We start from the raw sequence: 18649 nt of genomic DNA, 5'->3' as shown, positions 1-18649 counted from the left end.
ACCCGGGATGCCCAGGGGCCCCCGGCGGAGACCAGGGGTGTCCAGGGGGCCCCGGCGGAGACCCGGGATGTCCAGGGGCTCCCGGCGGAGACCAGGGGTGTCCAGGGGCCCCCGGCAGAGACCCGGGATGCCCAGGGCCTCCCAGCAGAGACCAGGGGTGTCCAGGGGGCCCCGGCAGAGACCCGGGATGCCCAGGGGCCCCCGGCGGAGACGAGGGGTGTCCAGGGGCCCCCTGAGAAGACCAGGGATGCCCAGGGGCCCCATGCAGAGACCAGGGATCCCCAGGGGCCAGGCATGAAGGGGGCACCAGGAGGGTTGCTGAAGACTTGCTGCCCTGAGCATCACACCAGCATGCAGGCAGATGGCCTGGGCAGGAGAGCCCTGTATTTGGAATAAACATGGGTGTTTGAAGTCTTAGGGTTACAGCTTTATAAGGAAAATCCTGGGTCTGTGTGTGAGTGCGTGAGCACGCGTGTGCAGGTGCACACCCAGCAGACGGGGTGGGCTATGAGGTCAGCCAGGAGCACAGCTTCCTGAAGTTCAGAGCAAGGGCCCACACGCATGCCCTGCTGGGTGTGGGGCGAGGCGAGGCCCGCCAGGCCCCGCTGTCCCCTGCGCTCAGGCCCCTCCCGGTGCAACTTTGCCGTCTCCCCGTCAGCTGGGGTCCACGTGCCCCAGCCCAGATCAGGGCCCGCCTTGTGTCCGGCCTTGACCATTAGGACGTGGGGAGGGATGCCACACGAGCTCCTGGCCCAGATCTCAGGGGCCTCAACAACCCTCCTGTCCTTGGGGAGCCCAGAGGCGGCTGCCGCAGAAGCCATCGGGTCAGCGGGCTGGAGAGCAAGAGACGGCGGGGGCAGGAGGGGCCCCTCGACGGCTGTGAGCTGGCAGCCAGGTCAGGCTTACAGCTGTCATGCTGGGAGGCTTCCTTCCAGGTCCGTGCAGAGACACCAGAGACAGGTGAGGTGGCTCTCAGAGGGTGAGGAGGCTGGCCCCAGGCCCCTGCGCGTGCCCCGCCGGGCCACCCAGCGCACACTGAGCTCACGGCGTGTCACACGCTCACCTAAGCTCTCGTCGGGGGGCGGACAGCCCCCAAAACAATGTGCCCAAGCCCTCACCCCCAGCACCTGAATGCAACCTTATTTGGAAGAAGTCTCTACTGATGTGATCAAGTTAAGCCGAGGCCTGGCTGCCACACTGATCCCAGAATTTATGAATATATTAGGTTACACGGCAGGGGGATTAAGGCTGCAGATGGAATTAAAGCCGATAATCAGCTGACCTTAAAATAGGATTATCCCGGATGAGCGGGTGGGCCCACTGTCTTCGCGAGAGGCCTCTCGGGGAGGCAGAGGAGCCCAGAGGGGGAGAAAGACGCCTGATGTGAAAACCAAAGTGTCCCTGGCGGCACGGTCACCCCCGGAGAGACCCCTGCACCGATCTGACGTGCCGGCCGGTGTCCACGCCGTCCACAGGCCCAGGGCCGTGCGGGGCTCTGCTGCAGAGGCGGGGGCCACAGGAAGCCCTTCTCCCCTCCATCCGAGGGCCCTGGGGGGCGGGGGGCCCGGGAGAGTGGACCGTCGCAGAAGGGAGACACGGCGCCCCAAGGAAGTCGGACACGAGGCGCCAGGAAGACAACGTCCCTGGAACCCCCCCGGTTCCGCGTGTCGGAGGCGCCTCTGCACGCCTTCGCCCAGTCCAGGACCCCCAGGACGCTGGCGGCCGGTGGCGCTTGCTCCCGCCTCCAGGAAGCGTCGCGTGGTGTCACGGGACCCCTGCGACGGTAGTGACCCCGGGCCTCCCGACCAGAGCGGCCAACGTTTGCGAGCACTGACCTCGTGCTCACACCGTGCTCGGTGCGTCGTGGTGCGTCGCTTTTCTGCCGCCGCTAGACCAGCCACCCCGAAACTCGGCGGCTCAGTCCGCTACACTCATTTCTTTCGCTCGTGAACCCGCACGTCTCTGCCCGGGACTCGGTCACCAGAGGAGCTTGGCCAGGCTGAGGGTGCTCGTCCGCGGTGAGTGGCCGGGGGCCGAGGGCTTGGTTCCTCCCCCACCCCCGTGGCCTCTCCCCACGTGGGCTGCCGGGGCTTCCTCTCAGCAGGGTGGCTGGCCCTGAGCGTGGATGTCCTAGGAGAGGAGACGTCGCGGGGCTGCTCCGGCCAGGGCACGAGCCCGCCAGGTTCCACTGCACGCGGACGGGAGGAGAGCACACGGGTGGGGGAGCTCTGTCGGCGTGTCTGGAGGTGCACCTGCCCCGTGCCGGTGTCACCCTGCCTCAGCCCTCGCTCCCCTTCTGAGGCAGACTGTTCCTGGTGAGGAATCGGGGACACAGAGCGGTCCGTAACTCATCCGAGGCCACGCGCAGCACGGCGCCACCTGTCCTCAAGGTGGGACACGACGTTGTTGGCACGGCCCTTGGGTCTCTCTCTGGGGGACCCCCCCCCCCCCACCGCCTTCATGATTGGCACAGGGCGGGGCCACGCCTCCCTCCCGCCGGCCTCAGCGGCTGCAGCTCACCCCAGAACACGTCGAAAGTCTGCCAAACATACTGCTAAAATGCACGTGGTCTTTTTTCTTTTTTTTTAAAATGGTTTTATTTACTTTTGAGACAGAGAAAGACAGAGCATGAGCGGGGGAGGGGCAGAGAGAGAGGGAGACACAGAATCGGAAGCAGGCTCCAGGCTCTGAGCTGTCAGCACAGAGCCCGACGCGGGGCTCGAACTCACAAACCACGAGATCATGGCCTGAGCCAAAGTTGGACGCTCAACTGACCGAGCCACCCAGGCACCCCTAAAATGCACGTGTTTCAATATCCAGTGAGGCTCTGTGTCACTCAGGTGTGGTGGGCAGAAGAGTCTCAGGGACACCAGGTCCTGCTCTGTGTGCTTATAATGTGAATACGTCAGATTGTCAGGCAAAGGGCCTTTGAAGAGATTGTTAAACTAAGGTTCCTCAGTGGGAGACTGTCCTGGATGACCGGGGAAGGGGCCCAGTCACCCAAAGGGCCCTTACCGTCGGAGGTGGGAGGGTGAGGCCCGGAAGGGGTCGAGGCCGCAGCAGAGGCTGGGGTGACGCAGAGTCGAGGATGAGGGCAGCATCCAGAAAGCACACGGGGCGGGGGGTGCGCTCCCCCCAGAGCCTCCAGAGGGACCAGCCTGGCCCACGCGTGGGCCTTGGACGTCTGACCCCAGACGTGCCGCTCTGAGCCACAAGTCCGTGCAGATTAGGTAGGCAGCAGGGACGGTGACTGCTCCCTCTCTCTGTGCCCTGGAGCATCATTTCAGGTGAGAACGTCGCCTGAGGCCCGTGTCCCAGTGGTCCGTGGGCTCCGTGCCCTGTGCCCTCGTGGACACGGGAACCTCCCTTGGTTTTCTGTGTCCCCAGCCTTGTCTCCCCAGCCAAGAGCCCTGCTGGCTCTGCTGGGGTGGGGGTGGGGGGCACGTGGACAGCCCGGGCCCAAGGTTCGCCCTCACCGTTCGGGGACATACAAGGCCGTGTCTGTTCAGAGAGCTGGGGAGCCGCCTGGCACCCCCTGGTCAGAGGTAGCGGCTGGGACGAGAAGGAATCGGGGAGGCAAAGGCAGAGCCAGCCCTCAATCCCGGCCCTTCTGGGGCCCAGCGCCCCACACAGCAAACCCGGGGAGCCCCACCACAGAGAACTGCCTCCTCAGTGCCTCCTGCACCTGCCCCCAGCCGCCCCCCAGGACTGACTTTCGGGGACACCAGGCCTCTCTTGTTTGTAGGTCAGGCTTTAAGTTAAATTTTCATCTCGTTTAATTACCTTCATCGTCCGCGTATGTGTGTGCTCGGAAATGAGCGGTGCCGAGGAGCAAGGCGAGCACCGGGTCGCCCCGACATCCGCAGCCCTCAGCCTACCCCCCGCACTTCCTAAGACCCACGTCTTGATTTGCAGCGGTGGCCAGCGTGCACCTAAAGCCCGGCATGCACCAGCACCCCCCGGCAGGCTCGGTGTTTAGTGAGTCATTACTCGTGGGTAAGGGCCCCGCCCCCCGGGCCCAGCCCTTGCTGACCGTTTGGTGGCCCCAAAAGAGGTGTCCGTGGGGCGCATGGACTTCATCTGGAAAAAGGGTCTTTGTGATGCAATTATGTTATGAGCCCAGATTAGGGTGGGCCCCAAATCCAGGGACACAGAGGCGGAGGGCACCTGACGTCGAGGCAGAGGTGGGCTGCAGCCACGGGACAAGGACGCCAGCGGCCGGTGGGGGGGGAGGGGGGGGCAGCGGCCTGTGACACCAGGATCTCAGCTTCCGGCCCCGGAACAAGGAGGGGAAACTCCTGGGCTCTTCGCCCCCGGGGCTGTGGACACTTGTCTGGGCCGCCTGTCCCGGCTGCCCGGAGGGGGGGGGGGTGGGTGGCGGTCACGCCGATCTGCCCCAGACGTTCCTTCAGCTTCTGTGTTTGAAAGCTTTCATGACGAAGTGTTGGGAAAAAATAAAACTCTCCCGCCCCCCCCGCCGTTCAGTGGAACCGGAACGGATGTTGAAAGTCTGCAGCGTGAGGGCAGCTAAGTTCTTGCCCGGCTGGCCGGGGCCCCACCAGCGGGCAGAATCCAGGCCACCGGACTGTCCCCTGCAGCCTGTGCTCCCCAGCCCCTCCCGTCTACCCTCAGCCTCGCCTTCCTCTCTCGCTCCCAGCCCCCGGGTGCCCAGGTGAAGGAGCTCCTGGGGGCCCGCACCCCAGCCCCGCCTGGCCCCATCGCGTCTCCCACAGAGGCTGCAGTGTCCCTGGCCTTGCGAACCCTCAGCAGGGGGCCCTGTGTCTCCCTCTGATGTGTCCGGGTGGACATTCTTGGAGAGAGTCGCTCCAGAGGCCGCCTGTGAAAGCCCCACGCCGGGCAGGGCCCCTCACGTCTTGGCCTCTGCTGGTTACCAGCGCCCAGAACGGGGCCTGACCCACAGCACACGCACCGTCACCCTCGCTCATGAGCGGATGCAGGGATGAGCAGGTGACCTGGCCTCAGGCGGCTGTGGTGCCCAGGCCTCCTCACGGCCATGTAGACAAGCCCCGTCGCGGGCAGAGCAAGTGCCGCTGCCCTCTCCTCGCGCCACAGCTGGTGTGGCTGGAAGCCACAGTCGATGCGACCCAGGCCTCCTGCCCCCGCCCTCAGAGCCCGCGGCCTCTGCCAAGTGCCGCTCTGGCTGCTGTTCGGTCTTCGTGCAGAATGGCCTGGAAGGGGGAGCACGGGCCGCTGAACCTCAGCAGCATGACTTCCAGCTGAGTGATCCGGGCTCCGACCGTCCGCTTTCACGGGAAGCCCGGCACGGTGACGCCTCCTCGGTGGTCTCGCGCCCCAGGGAGGTAACTGGATAAGGCGCCCAGAGTGCACGAGCCGCAGAGGCTGTCATTGTTACTCCAGTGACCACGTGGTGTTAGACATTTCCTCCTGAACAAAGTCCATGTGGGGGCGGAGGTGGCCTTCACCCTCCTATTCAAACCTGGGGACGGCCACACCACAGACACACTCCAGAGCCTGTGATCCCTCGGGAGGTGGGGGTGGGGGGCCACAGGGCTGCATGAAAGAGGAAGCTGAGCTGGGCGCAGGTCAGAGACCCGGGGATACGACAGAAGTTGGACGGGGCAAGAAGGGCCCTCCCCGGGGCTCTCCGGAGGGAGCCCGGCCCTGAGGACACATTGATCTCGGACGTCTGGCCTCCAGAACTGAGACACGACATGTCTCTTGTTTGAAGCCACGCGGCTGGTGGCGCTTTGTTACTGTGGCCCCAGGACACAAACGTAGCACCCCAAACCCGCCTCTCCCCCGGCGCCCCGGCTTGAGAACTGGCCAGTCCTTCCGGGTGGCTTAGGCCAATAGGAAACCCTTAAGGCCTTCCCGCGCGTCTGTCCTCTGGTCCACAGCCAGCTCGGCGGCAAAGGCCAGCGCCTCGCCTGGAGGGGGGTGCCGATGCGCACGGCAGGTCAAGGACGGGTCTCCGACCACGCCTCTCCTCTGGGCGGGCACCGGCTTCCCCCCGGGCCTCTTGCCTTTGCTTGTTTATAGGAGTTGGTTCCCTCCACGCTGGAGACTCAGCAGCCCCCGGCCGGCCGGCCGGCCGTCTGCGCGTGGGAGGCCTGGGCAAGTCTGTGCCGCAGTGCAGGCTGAGTTCTAGGACCGCCGGGGTAACCACGGTCCCGGCGCAGAGCAGCAGACACGAGGCGCCCCAGCTCACGGCCTCACCTGCTCCAGGCGAGGTGCCTCCCAGCGGGCCCTTCCCTGCACGCTGGCCCCCTACCCCTCCCGCCTTATTTCTCTCCGTGGCACCTGACGTGGCACCCAGCAGGCCAGCTGGTGCAGCTGCGTCCCGGGCCCAGAACGCGGGCCTTCGGCAGGGGCTCCAGCCACGTCTGGGCAACCAGTGAGCATGCAGCACAGCCCTGGGGCATCAGGAGGCCCCACACCGTGTGCTCGCCATGTGAGTCCCCGGTCCCCACCCTGGCCCGGAGCACAGACCGATCAGTGAGTGGCCTGGTTGGATGTGAGCGTAGGAGAGAAACTGGGGGGGGCTTCCAGATTCTAGGAAAGCCGTCAGGTCTCGGCAACAGGGAGCAAGGCTGGAGCTGGGCTGAACCCGCTCTGCCCGTGCCCAACCCCCTCCCCCCCCCCCCGCAGAAAAGCTTTTGTCACGGGTGTGAGCCAGATGTCACGTTCCGTCAGGTCTGTGCAGACATTGGGTCCCCCCCAGGCCGCAGGGACACCCTGCTTCTGCTTCGTCTGGATCCCGAGCACGTGGCAGGGGGCCTCTGAGGGGCTGAGGGCCCCATCACACGTGGGTCTGACCTTGACTCAGATCACACGGGGAGCTGGGCCGTCCACCCATACCTTCCACGTCTGCCATACCCTCCCCCCCACATACCATCCACTCATGCTCTCTACTCGCCTCACCTCGCACGGTCCATTCCCTCAGCTCCCAACACCGTGCCCTGCACTTCAGAGCTCTGCCCCCTACGGTCCAGCCTGATCCCACCATGCGCCCATCCCCCAGCGGCCACCCTGCATGGAGCCGCACGGCACTTGCTCTACAAGCCCCTCCGCGAGCCGACCGATGTCCCTCTCTGGCCACAGCGCCCCCTCCCCCCCCAGAGCGCCTGGAAGGACACAGCCTGTGGAGCCCTTAAGCAGCCCAGGCCACCCATGTGAACTGTGAGGGTACACAACCCCCCGGGGCCCCCAGGGCCATTCCAAAACCGCTCTTGCTGGAGCAGCAGGCAGGTGCTCCCTGGATTCACCCTCTGACAGCCTCCGAGGGGCACCTGGGACCGGGAATCGGCGCAGGCCCTTGGGCCCGACTGCCGTAGCCACTGGTGCCAGGAGTCGCCCCAGCACCGCCCACAGCCCCCGGAGGGGCCCAGGGCAGCGGGCCTGCCGTCTGTCGGCCCAAGGCCGTCGTGGATGGAGAGCGATCGGAGTTTTCAGGTGAGTAACATCGGTTCGTAAATCTTATTAAATTTTCGGGGCTGGCTGTTTGCACACCGCCGTTCCCAGGGCGGGGTCGGGGTGGGGGGTGACGGGACAGAGCACACCATCGTTCCCCCCGGGGGTAGGGGTGGGAGACAGAGCACAACGCTGCTGGGGGGGGGGGGGGGCGGGCAGACAATCTGTCCAAGGCGGTTACAAGGGCGGTAACTGAACACCCCAGGGGCTAGACCCAGACCCACAGAGAACAGCCTCCAAGGACAGGTCCAGCCTCCCTGAGGCCCACAGGCTGCAGAGTCCAGCCTCCCCGAGGGCTCAGGACAGGCGCAGGCCACTCGCCTGTACTTGTCCTGGAACTTCCGTCTGGACGCCCCAGCCTCCAGCCTCACCGTCCTACTCGGCCCCAGAGCTGACGAGCTGAGTCGGGGGCCCCTGCCCTGGTGGCAGTGCTGGCAGGACAGAGACAGAAGGTGCTTGTTCCCTGGACCGGCCGCAGCCCCCTCCCCCCGGCCTTCCCTCCCTGCTCCCGTGTCTCTGCTCCAGTGTCCACGGCCCTGTCCCTCGTGTGCCGGCCCCAGGGTGGCCCCCGGCACCCCAAACACACCGGTATCCCTTTCAAGCGTATCAACAACATCTCTTGGAAAACATTTTTGGTGGTCAGCCTAGAGTTTGCCACGTGCCTTTACAACGAATCCGGGCCCACTGCCGGTAACCTGTAGGGGTCCCACCGGCAGTGCCACACCTTCGACAACCGTCAGGAGTCCCTCCCTGTCCCCGGCCCGTGACCTGGTGTCGCTCACGCACCCACAGCTGCACTCACCCGGGTCGGTGCTCCCGGCTCCGTCCCGAGGAGACCGAGATCTGTTGGATCAATTAGGAGGAAGGGAGGACTCTGGTTTGCTTCTCCCCAACACGCCTCCTCTCTTAGACCCGAGTCCCTGACTTCAGTCGTCTCTGGGCGCCCGCATCTTCCTGCCTGTCCTCAAGGCGCCCAGTGGAGGAGCCCGACGACGTTTCCATCGCCACACCTGGCCGTGTCCCTCACCCTCGGGCATGGGCGTGATTCTTTGTGTTCTACAGATGAGGAGCCCAACACCCAGACCGCTAGTGCTCGAGGTCATCCACCCGCAAAACGTCAGGCCTGACCTCAGCCGTGCTCGGCCGCCCGGGAGAACCTAGGTGTCCGCGAGGAACAAGCTTCAGCCTGTCCCAGCCCTGCCGGCCCTCCGTGGAGTCACCGTGGACGCGCCCCCGGCCTGGCGCCCGCTGTCCTCTCCGGGACGTGGGGTGTGGCCTCCTCCGAGAGGCTCATAAAGTGACTGCTGAACCCGGTGGTCGGCTGGTGCAGCCGTTGCCGTGGAAAAGCTCGGGGCGCGGGGGCTGTCTGGCAGCCTGACCCCCCTGCGGCCGGGCCGGGCTGCTGGCCCAGCCCCCAGGGCGTGCATGCGGCAGGGAACCCGCTCCGGCCAGGAGCCTCCCCTGGGAGGGGCAGACGGGGCTCCGTCCCTGCGTTTGTTGGGGGCACGGTAGCCTCTCTGTGGGGGACAGGGGCTCTTTCTGCCTGCTGCCTCCCTCCCGCATTTGCTAAAGGCCCCTCAGCCTGCTTTGAGGAGCACCCCCACCCCCCGTAAGTACAGTCTCAGGGGCCCTACCCTCACCATGGCCAAAGCCAGGTCTGGTAAGTCAGTGGGGGCCTGTGTCTCCCCCATTCATGACCTGGATGGCCCAGGTACGGGCAGGTAACCTTAGTCAAGCCAGCAATGCCCCCGGGTCGGTGCAAACGATCAGGAAGGAACAGCTGAGCACAGAGCCAGGGAGATCCAGACATGTTGGCCCGGGCTGACCTCTGGATTAAGCCATACCTGAAGCCAGCCTCCCTGACATTCCCATTTGCCTGTGCTAACTAACATCGTTCCGTTTTCACTCACATCTGATGGGCTTGGGTTTTTCGCTGAGTCCTTACGAATGCCCTTTGGCTCCAAAAAGATCCGTGCAGGTGAGCTGTATCCTGGATCCACGCCCCCCCCCCCCCCCCCGCCGCCCTGTGAGACTCTGAATAAGTCCCCCCCCCCGGGGGCCTTGGTCTCCTTTGCCATGGGGACTGATGCCGCAACGCCCCTACTCTGAGTGTTCTCCACTTCCGGGCTGTCAGGACCTCGAAAGTCCTTCCTTGTGACGCCAGCCTCTCTCCACCTTAGAAAAGTGTCAGGACGCACAGATGACCAAGGAAGGCCGAACACCTACCTGTTCAGCAGAAGTCTGAGCCTCCGGCCCCGCCGGGGCGAGAACGGCGCCGTCTCCGTACGTAACCCGCCGGGAAGTTCTTCGTGGTGACCACCCTCACGCTCCATCCTGGCCCAGCTGTCTGCCCCGGAGTTCAGTCCTCGCCTCGTCCTGACCCTGCCGTGGAGTTTCCCGGGCTGGCTTCTGCCTGGGCCCAGCCTGTGGGAGTCTCAGGTGGGAGACGGTCCGGGAGCCTGGCTAGGGGCTCTCCCACACCTCAGCACTTCCTCCTCTGGCGCGGGCATCCGGAGGGGGGGCTCAAGGGACGGGGAAGGGGCTGCTCCGTATCCAGTTTGCCCTGTTGGAGGAAAATTCTACCACCGCCCCCAACTGCCTTATGTGAGCCAAGTCCCCCGGTCTCCACATCGCGTGACATCAAGAGAAGTGATACTCTAGAGTAGGTGAGCCTGCAGCCAACATACGGATCCCCCAGCAAGGGCTCGCCCTAGCTCTCCCGTTTCCAACGTGCTCCTCTGACTCCCCCCGGGCGGTACAGCACTCTTACCTGACATCTGGGCTGGAGGCCCGTGTGGAGGAGGAATCAAGTTATTCGAACTCATTCGCTCCAGTCTCTTCATTTAGAAAACGAGGATTAAAAAAAGTGATGTAATTGGGCTGTTGTGACAAACGTCTAGATAGAAAGATGGTTCCTTTGCACTTGATAAACACTAAAAACTGCTAACTCTCACTGTTACCGTCATCATCTCCCTATCAGTGTTTGATCAAGGATGGGCACGTAGCCCAAGTGAGTCTAATCAGAGTGAACCCTGGGATTTTAGCAGGACTGTCTTGCTGGAGTCACTACCCTGAGAGAGTGTGATCCTGGAGCTTCGGGTGAGGGCCGTGTTGCCACCCCAGGTGTGAGCCTGGCTAAGAACAGGGCCGACACGGAGGACAGTAGGACGGATGGAGGCGGGCGGGGTCCTGCTGGCACCATTTGAACCCCTGGGTCAGGCTGGGTTTACGCTCTACGGCCACATGAATCAAGTCTCTCCCTGTTACCTGAGTTGGTTGAGTTGGGTTTATGTCCTTCCCAACAGGAAGGGCCCTATGCAATTGCCACGAGCCTCTACAGAGGGCAGGTAAGACTGGGAAAGCTGAGCCAGGCAAGGCCTGAAGAGTGAGGTAAACTGGGGGGGCTGGCACCGGGTGGTCACACGGTGGCCAGGCTCCTGAGCGGGGCCAGCACTGCGCCCACGCTGGTGGTCCTCTGCACAGCTCCGGGCATGCCGAGCACTTAGGCTCCAGCCTGTATCCGGAGTGACGATCCTCAGCCTGAATCTCTAAAGGTCATCTCGGAGCAGGCTAAGTCGTGGTTTGGGGAACTCTCTGGAAATACCTGAAACGAGGCCTGGAGAGTAAACTGACCAGGCAGGTAAGGGATCCGGCACCACAGACGCCTGTGCAGACGGACGGGAGACAGGCAGGCCAGGCACACGGGTGGAAGGGAAGAGGGAGGGGTGGGGACTGCGGCAGAGGAGGGTCCCATCTGCCCGCGGGTGTTCAAGCACCTTGGCGAGCGACCCCCTCCTACCAAACAGGCGAGCCTGCAGCAGAAATGAGATCAGGTTCGGAAGCTTTGAAACGGAGACTCCGTGTCGCAGGCAGGGACGGTGTCTGGTGTCTCCCCCGGAGGGCCCAGCGCAGAGGGGGTGCTCCGGGGGAACGCTGACCTGAACCACCCTGACACTCAGACCTTGCCTGATCTCCGAGGGCCCAGAAAACAGCCTCCGAGTGTGAGTCTGGCAATTTACAAAGACAGGAGCAGCTGCCGGTGTGCGTCGGGGCCGTCCACACACCAGCACCGTTACCCGCTGCTGCAGAGGTAGCCGCTGGCCCCCCAGTGCCCGGCTTCCTCTTGTATCTGGGGGGCTCCGGTGGCTGCTCTGTCACGTGTCACCTCGGGGACCAGGCATCGCACATCGGGGGGCTCCCTCTGGGCTCCCTTTCACAGCCGGGGCCGTGGCAGACGCTCCACGTGCCCGGACCCCTGAATCACCGCGTGGAGCAGAGCCCCATCGCCTCCCCACCCCCCCCCGCCCCGCCAGGCGAGGGGTACACTGTTACCCAGGCAACCAGAGCAGGTGGCCACGGCGCAGCCCGGCCCCTCGCAGCTGCATTAGGTGAGCCGCGCAGCAGGAAACAGCTAGCAAGGAGCACTGACGCCCGGCGGCCCGAGGTGCCCTCACACCCACGTCCCTCACCCACGCCGAGGCTGGGCGTCTGGGAAAAAAAGAGCTGGCGGATACAAATGCTGTCCTGCCGGACCTCAGAAGCCCCACAGGGCTCAGGAAGCATTTGCCGGATAAACAAAGAAACAAAAGCCAGCCTGGTGCCTGACAGCTGCAGGTGCCCACTCCCTGGGGCCACAGGGGCCTGGGGAGGAGCATCACGCCTCAAGGCACAGGAACTAGAAAGCCCGGGCTCCACCCCCCACCGGGCCCTGTGGCTTGCAGGGGCTTCTGACGGGTAACAGGGTCATCTCAGACAGCACTCTGCTGTGCTTGTGGCGGAAAACTCAACCTAAACTGGCCTGAACAAAAAGGGAACGTATTGAATCGTGTGTCTGTAAAGTCCATGGGAAGTTCTGGCCTCAGGCACAGCGGGATCCAGAAGTTAAAAGCGTCTTCAGGACGTAGTTCCCTCCGTCTCCTCGCTCAGCTGTGCTCCGTGTGGGATCCATTCCGGAGTAGGCACTCCTCCCCTTGTGATGGCCACGTGGCAGCCAGAAGCCCCAGCTGACACCCACCTGCCTCCAAACCCTGACGGAAAGAGTGATCGTCCCTTCCGAGGATGGCCACCCGTGCCTGGACCCATCGCTGGGGACAAGGAAATGGGATTTTTCCACTGGCAAAACTGAGTGATGAGCTTACACCTGGAGCCAGAGATGGAATTAACACCCCCCTAATTTCACCAAAGGGGTATAGGAGAGAGTGGCGCCAGAGGAAAATGAGGGTGCTGTTACCAAATCAGCATGATGGGGCAGTGCGCCCTGTCCCCAAACAGCCATACACACCCTGCTCCCCTGCTCACATAGCCCCATGTGTTCCCTAAGAGGCAGAAACCCCTTGACCACAGGAAAGATGGCCGTCTTCCTTCGGCCTTATGACGAATCACACTTGGTTTAAGGCAGACATAGTAAAGTCCTCCCCCACCCCGCCCCTTGCCGGATTTTCATTTTCCCAGCCCCCTTTACAACAATTAATGTCCACGAGACTACGTTCTGATCCACGAGAACTCCTGGGACTGGCACCCAGTTTGCTTTCCTCTCTGCGTAGGCCTTTGGAGTACGGACATGATGACTGGTGCTGCAGCAGCCATGCTGTATCCGTAAAGCAGCAAGTAAGAAAAGCAAAGCCAGTGCCGGGAGCAATGTTCTGTTTCTCGCTTGTTGCATGGGTAACATGCAACACTTTTCTGGTAGGAGACTATGACGAATTGCTATTAAGAATCAGTTAACACCACGACCTACCAACTAAAAGTCTCGTAAAGGTTGAAAGAGTTAACATAAGGAAGTGTTTGGAATCATATCTGGTAATAATAAGTTCCCAGCAACTGATAGCCGTCAGTATCATCAGCGTCATTATCGTCACACGGCCACACGGCCCCACAGTCCCGCCCAGCTACCGTCCAGGTCATGTTCTCCCTCACGGTCACACTCCCTGGAAGAGGGGTTTGTGCTTCCTCGCTCACTTCCACAAAGTCAAAGGTGGCTTTGTCACCTCTGCCCTGCGGAAACTGAAAGATGAAAGGAATCGGTAACTTGGAGTGCAATGATCTGCTAAGTACTTGCCTCGGCCAATCGCGGGCCCTGGGGGGGCCAGGTCTGCCTCTCTTGAGATCGCCACTCCCTCCCCGGCACAACATAGATGTTCTGAAGGTCACCCATGGCTTGCTTGTCCCTATGGCCTAGGCTGGCAGAGCAGAAACGTTTCAGTCCCCGAGAGGTGGGCTCAGCACAGTCTATGCCCAAAGGCACCCGGCCACCTTGGAGGAGCTACGCAAGGTCTTTCCCCACATGGCTGCCTGGCCCCTCCATGCCTCACCCCCACCTGCACCTGTCAGCAAGCCCACAAAAGTGCTGATTAACAAGCACCCCAGGATCCTGGCAGCTTTGGACAACCCATGTCTATGGTTCATATTTCTTTTTTTTTTTTTTTTAATTTTTTTTAATGTTTATTTATTTTTTTGAGACAGAGAGAGACAGAGGAGCATGAACAGGGGAGGGTCAGAGAGAAGGAGACACAGAATCTGAAACAGGCTCCAGGCTCTGAGCTGTCAGCACAGAGCCCGACGCGGGGCTCGAACTCATGGACCGCGAGATCATGACCTGAGCCGAAGTCGGCCGCCCAACCGACTGAGCTACCCAGGCACCCCAATGGTTCATATTTCTGAATGTGGGCTGTGCCCATTCATGTCAACTGGACTCACTCCAGGATGAGGCCTGGGCACCGAGACCACAGCATTAGTCCCTGGTGTCTGGGACCAGCGGGCCAGCCTGGTCACACCCTCCTCAAGGCCGTGGCAGAGGCACAGGACAACAGGCAGAAACACAGGGTCTCTCAAGTCTGGGCTCAGAGTGGGCACACAGCTGCTTCTATCCCTGCCACGGACCAAGGCAAGGCGTGGCCAGGCCCAGGTGGGGGCGCCAGGCAGGTACAGGCCTGCGGTCATCTCCCGTGGCCACAGACTGGCTGGCTTAGAACGAGAGACACCTGCTCTGTCATCGTTCTGGAGACGGAGGTCCTAGATCAAGGTGTCAGCCAGGCCGGGCTCCCTCTGAAGGGTCTGAAAAACCTGTGACCATTGACCTTGAACTTGGCAGGCCGACGCCACGGCAGCCCTCACCTCCCCAGGCAAAGCCAGTCTCTTGAGCCGGTCCTACTTATGGCCCAGGTAGACTCTGAAGCGCCACTGTGGACTCAGCCAGTTCGGGTTTGGGCTTTCTGTCGACTTCCACGGTCAGAGCCCGGAGAGTCCAGGGCGTCTGTCCCTCTCCTGCCTCTCACAGGCCCAGCCTGCTGTCAGCACCACTCAGACCACGCAGGCCGGGACCTCCCTGCCCTGCAAACACCCTGCAGACACCGCTTCCTCGCAGGAACCTCCCTCTCCCGGCCCGGGGCAAGGCCGGCTGGAGAGCACCGTCCGGGGACGGCCAGAGAGCCGCGATGACCGCTCAAAGCACACTTTGCTTACGGCCCCCCTGCTGTGCGCTGGCACCGAGTCGGGCCCGAGGCTGCTCTTCTGGAACAGACGCGCTCACAGAGGAGAGCAGGAGAGGGCACTCGTGCTGGAGAGGCCTCGGGGGCACCGTCTGTGGGACTGGGTTCCTGGCCTGCTATGACAGAGGGACCAGGCGGTGGGGACAGGAGGCTGGGTGTGGGCCTGTCTCCAGGGTGGCCGGCAGCCGCTGTGAAAATACTCCAGACAAACCCAAGCCGCCTCCACCCACATGACAACTACCCCGCGGAGCCCTCGCCTCACGGGGACCAAGAGGTGGCAGGAGGTGGACGGGAGCCCTCTGGCTGCAGGCCTGGAGCTGCCCTGGCCAGCTTGGGGGCAGGGCACCGTGGATCCCAGCTCTGTGTGCGACAGGGGCAAACCTGCGCGCCTTGCCCGCCCTCTGGGGTGAATCGGCCCCGCTTTCACTTCTGCCTGCCAGGACATGCCGGTGGTTTCTCATGCGGGGCTCCCTGCTCAGCAGGAAGCCAGCCACTGGCCTCCGGGAGGGAATGCGGTGTCAGGACCGGTGACGGTGACGGTGACGGTGACGGAGGGTGTGGATGGGGGGGAGGGGCAGGATGTGGGGAGCCCCCAGGGCAGGAGCAGCCTCAGAAACTGACCACAGAGCAGGTCCTGAGGAGCAGGAATTAGGGGAAGGGGCGCATTTGGGATGGGTGCACCCCAAAGTTCAGTCTCTTGAACACAGGGCTCAAGACAGATTGGGATTCCAGGAACAGGCTGTCACAAATGGGAAAATAGTCCCCAAATGTTTACTTCCTCCGTCACAGAGCCACACCCATTCCCTGCCACGTGACTCTGCACTACCAGCCCCCCCGCCCCCCCCTCAGTGGCAGGCACGGGCTTCCGACCGACCGTGTGGGACGGTCTCGGCCACCTGACTTGCTTGGCATCGTATATGAACAGACAAGATGCCAGGCTTAGAGAAGAGGCTTTCAGGGTGTCTGTGTGGTTTGCTTGGCCCTGCGGGTTTGGCAAAGAGAATGCCCCACGTAGCTCATCTCTTGCCACCTGGGTCCCAGACAGAGAGAGAGAGAGAGACAGAGAGAGAGAGGAGAGAGACCCTTGGGGGTCTGAACCTGACCCACGGCCTGGAGCAGAGCCCCTCAGGTCAACCTACAGCCCTGGGAGCAAGAAAAACATGATGTTTTCAAGTCCTAGGGCTTTCTGAGCAGTGTGTGTTCTAAGCTTTTCTCACAGGAGCTGTCGTATCTGCCCACCCTTGGCTAGGGGACGGCTAGGGGACAGAGGGGAATGGCTAGGGGACGAGGGGCATCTCAATGAGCTAACCCCCCCCCCCAACCGAGACTGCAGCCACAGAAATGGTCTCAAATACACTGACGTGCCATGACCTGAAGGAGGTGGGACGCATACCGGGAAGGCTCTGCAGGGTGGACCAAACCTCTGGTTCACAGATGAGGCACCAGGGGCCAGCCTGTCAGCCAGAACACGTTTTCCAGCTGTCACCCTGCAAGCAAAAAGCATGTCTGAACCCCAAAGGAGCAGCTGGCTCTGGTGATTTATAGGGCCTGAATCGGATCTGTGAGAGCAAATTGAATTTTGAATACAATTTCATGTCAATTAACTTTGCTCCCAGCCTTACAGAGGAGCAGTGACTCTGAAGCAAAACCCAACCGCCAAGATTGATGGGGCTGACGCGGCCGGGCTGTCCTGGAAGGAGCTCCTTGTCGGCAATGTCTCCCGGAGCTCTGCTGGGGAGGGCGCAGTGCCACGTGCAGTGACCAGGTGAGGGCTGGGCTTCGGGGCCGCAGTGCTGGGCCGGCGCTCCTAGGGCAGAGGGGGGGGTGGAGGGGTGGAGGGGTGGAGGGGTGGTGGCGGTGGAGACAGCGTTCCTGCCTGTGGGGAGGGGAGGACCCCTCTGCCCTTATTGCACTGGGAAGGACGGTCCTCAGGGATGCGACGAAGGGACGGCAGGGACCTGGGCTGGCAGTAGGGCAGAAGCCAAGCCCCAGGGGCCTGGGAGGGAGCCAGTGAGATGCCCAGAACTAGGGCAGAAAGATGCAGGCTATCACGGTCAGGTCATCAAGAGCCCGGCCCTGGTGGGGATGGCCTGGGGGAGGTGGGGGCAGGGGGTGAGTGAGGACGCTGGTGGCTTCACATGAACAAGGGGCGGCACTCATGTGCAAGCCCTACTATGTGCCAGGTGCTGCGGTGGTGCGGAAACCTGTGTTTCCCCAAACCTGCCCACTGCAGATTCTCAAGACCGGATGACCCCGGAACTCCGGGGCCCTGAGATGTATGCTGGTGAGTCTCCCAGGCCCACGTGGCTGACAGCTTCAGAGCTGGGGAGCTCTCTGAACCCGCAGACAACCCGCGGCAGGGAGCAGGGTCATCACCGCCCGCCCTGTTCAGAGCAGGGACTCCAGGCCAGAGGAGTGAGATTATTCACCCAGTCTGCTTCTAGGCCTGCCCTGCCCAGCGCAGCCTCATTCTAGGAGGGTGGGGAAGGGGAGACGGGAGAGGTCCCATAGAAAGCGCCAGGCTGGGTGTAGGTGGGTCTCTGTACCCTCCAGAGCAGGTATGGAGCCCTTGGAACAGGCCATGGACCCAAAGGCCTGTATCCAAATGAAATCCTGAAGCGCTATCCTGGGACACCCTCCCACACCCACATTTTCTGGTCTTCTGTCTTCGGGGGTAACTAAGGAAGAAGAAACGGAGACGTTCGGGTTCCATTTCTGTCTTCCTGATGAGGTTCTGACAAATCACTAGGGATGATGCTGATGGAGTCAGAGTTTTCATAACAAAACCCGGAATGCGAAGAAGGGAAGGGGAGCCCTGCCCCCACCCTTGGAAGGTTAGGAGGGGGGAGGGGAGGGGAGGGGCCGGGGTGGATTGGAGGCTGGCAGTTCAGGGGCCCGAGAGCCCTGACCCTGCACCCAGAGTATGTGGAGCTGCCTTCCCAACTGCCCCCAGGGACAGCCCGGCCAACAGGGCCCCCAGACCACACACCTCCCTGCCCCTCCCCCCCACGTCGGGATCCTACAGACTGAAAGCCCAAGCTCCTGAACGGGAGGACCGAACATCCCTCCAGCCTTGCCCAGGGCAGTGCTTCCTCATCAAGCAAAGGGGCACCTGCCAGAGCTCATCCATTGTGTTTCCTTCACTCTCCACGCACACCAGCAAATGCTTCCCCGCCTCAGTGCCTTTGCAGAGGCTGTGCTCTCTGCAGGGAAACATGGTTCCGCAGTTCCGTGCACGGCCAGTCAGCTCCTTCCCATCTTGCAGGTCTCAGCTCAGATCCTCACTCGGAGGCATTCTGGGACCACCCAACACTCACTTCCTATGACAGATCCCTATTCAGTTTTCTTCATGTTATCATTAGATATTATCTTATTTGGCTCTGTGCTCGTGTTCCCTCCCACTTCTGAAAGGGCCATCTGTCTCCTCCGTCACAGCATCACAGACGGTGCTGGTGCCTGGACGGGACGTAGTGCATTTGGTAAATATGTGCTGAACGAATTAATGAGCTTACGATTGAAGAAAACGGACGGCCTCTCCCCACCTGCGTGTCCCTCCTTACCCCAGGCGGTCTCTTGTTGGGGAAAGAGGAAGCTCACCGGTCTACGTAGCTTTCAACTCTTCAGCCGCCCCTTCCCGTCAGTTCCTGCTCCGCTGTAGCACTCAACCCCTGCGGCCCAAACTGCTATCTCTATGCAAACCAGGCAGCCCT

Source organism: Panthera tigris, chromosome D3 (genome assembly GCF_018350195.1).
Source record: "Panthera tigris isolate Pti1 chromosome D3, P.tigris_Pti1_mat1.1, whole genome shotgun sequence".
In the NCBI taxonomy this organism is placed as follows: domain Eukaryota; kingdom Metazoa; phylum Chordata; class Mammalia; order Carnivora; family Felidae; genus Panthera; species Panthera tigris.
The sequence above is the reverse complement of the archived record's forward strand: the minus strand, read 5'-3'. Positions refer to the sequence as shown.